Below are 2,500 nucleotides of genomic sequence, written 5' to 3'. Positions count from 1 at the left end.
TCCACACATCCATCCATCCATCATCCATCCATCCACTCATACATCCATCCACCCATCCATCCATCCATCCATCCACCCATCCATCCATCCATCCATCCATCCACTCATCCATCCATCCACCCACCCACCCACCCACCCATCCATCCATCCATCCATCCATCCATCCACCCATCCATCAATCCATCATTCCATCCATCCATCCACTCATCCATCCACCCACCCATCCATCCACCAACCATCCATCCATCCATCCATCCATCCACCCACCCATCCATCCATCATCAATCCATCCATCCATCCACCCACCCACCCATGCATCCATCCATCCATCATCCATCCATCCATCCATCCACTCATGCATCCATCAATCCATCCATCCACCCATTCATCCACTCATCCATCCATCCAACCACCCACCCATCCATCCATCCATCCATGGGGAGCTGGATTAAGCCCAGCACGCATCATGCTGTAAGCAGGCTACGACCTGGGGGGTGGGGGGCTGTGGGGGTGCGCAGGCCTCACTTGAACCATGATAACAATCTCTGCTCAAGTCCATTTTTTCCACTTTCTTCCATATTTGACTTTGTTTTTTTTGGTTCTTGTATAATTTACGAGGCGTAGCTTTACTAAATCTGATCTGAAGGAAGAGCAGGGCCTTCCTGGGGAGGTCAAATGGGCTGCAGCAGATTTAGGTCACTGTTTGTCTGTTTCTGGTGATCAGGACACTGCTGACAGAGCAGAACGAGCTGCTGATATATGAGATGCTACAAAGTCCTAAGGTGACCTTCTGTCCTTCCCCAACATCACCGCAAGGTCAGGTAAGACGAGCACAGGCTGCACCTTCATTTTCACCAGAGCGCCGTTAAGTATGACCACAGGAAGAAAAACTCCACTCATGGCAGTACCAGAGCAGGCACTAAGTTAGCACCAGAAAGAGAGGGCCCGGGGTCCAGACCACCAGACAGGACCCCAGGAGCAGGCCGGGCCAAGACGCCCTTGATATGGTTCAACGTGTAGTAGCAGGGGGAAGACGCAAGCAGGAAGAGCAGCATTGAGTTTGAAGGTCTGCTGCTAAAGGGTTCTGAGCTATCAGACCAGATTCTGGACAAACTGGATATTGCCTGTATGCACATGGCGATCAAAGCAGTCAGAGAGAAAAAAACGACTGAGATGTCACAGTCAGGGATCATCTGGGAGGTTCTGTGACATCACACCACCCATGGCCCCACCCCTCACACAACATCCACTACAAGGGATAAAGGGGCAGGGCATATGGGAGTAATGTAAGTAGAAAGCCAGGATTGGAGCCAGGGGTTTGTCAGAGGGTTCTGATGTCAGCTGACCCATGACCCCATCCCTTCAACAACTGCACCTATTCACACACATCTTTGCAGCAACTGAGGTACGAAAACTGCTGAGGGGAATTTCAGGGTTAAGGAAACACGAAACACTGGCAGGTTCCTTCAGAACCCTTACAACCTTGAGTACAAGTCCTTTAAAACACAAAGGTCTTCTCCACGTGTCAGCGCAGCCTCTCTGCCATCTTCAGTCCAGGAGTGCCCATACTGCCCCCCTTCATCTCCATGGCAACAGCCAGGAGGGGACAGCTTTATTGACACAGGCTAAAAAAGCACACATGCAGCTAATAATAACCCTACTGCCTATACAGGCCCACGCATACACGACACATATCAGCACCTGAAATCCAAAATAATAAATTAATATCTCTATATATTTATATGTCTATCTCTATATCTATCTATCTGTCTATCTCTATATCTATACATAGATATATAAATAGATATATATGTATATATATATACATATATATATACATATACATATATATATATATATATATATATATATATATATATATATATATATATATGTATATATATTTACTGCTCCACTGCACCACCCCTGGAGGAATATATTGAGGCTAAAATAAATTTTCATTTTGGTGCACTGCTGTTGGTGAAAAGTGAACATAGAAGTAACTTAAAATGAAATATAAGACTGATATTTAATAAAACAAACAAAGTAAATATCATTCAGTAGCTTTGGTGCAGGTGATACGAGGACTGGACCAAACGCCAGTCACTGGAAAATTGTATATTTTCATCGAGCGGGGGTCTCTTCTCTGCTCATGCATTGGAGGACGTGAGTCTTCATACTAACAGGTGGCAGTCGTGTGCACCTGTCTATAAAAACTAAAAACCTGAAGCTGTTGGACCTCAAAAATAACAAATCGTTGTGCTGCTCACATTCGGCGCTTTAGTTCCACTGATTTCCGTCCCTCCAAGGGACTTGAAGGAGCAGCTACGTGAAATGAGTGACATCATGGACATCGTACCTGCGTCTGGAGTAAAAGGCACATCTGATCAACTGGGCTCAGGTTTTCCTGGACCAGCTCACCAGACCTGGACCAGATCTGCAGGACAGTTTCTGTAAAATGTCCTGTAGCGTGTCAGAATGTTTGGAACCCATAACTGGA

General features: G+C 46.2%; 1 protein-coding gene across 1 annotated transcript in view; it reads right to left on the bottom strand.

The window, feature by feature from the left end:
- The window catches only part of LOC147240169 (solute carrier family 2, facilitated glucose transporter member 1-like), a 14,354-nt gene that overhangs the window by 11,350 nt on the left and 504 nt on the right, over positions 1-2,500 (bottom strand). The gene's annotated exons all lie outside the window — the stretch shown is intronic.

Source organism: Aulostomus chinensis, chromosome 22, assembly GCF_037954235.1.
Source record: "Aulostomus chinensis isolate RoL2024-O1b breed Wild chromosome 22, RoL_Achi_v1.0, whole genome shotgun sequence".
NCBI classification, from domain to species: domain Eukaryota; kingdom Metazoa; phylum Chordata; class Actinopteri; order Syngnathiformes; family Aulostomidae; genus Aulostomus; species Aulostomus chinensis.
Note: the sequence above shows the minus strand (reverse complement) of the source record. Positions and strands in the feature narration are given on the sequence as shown.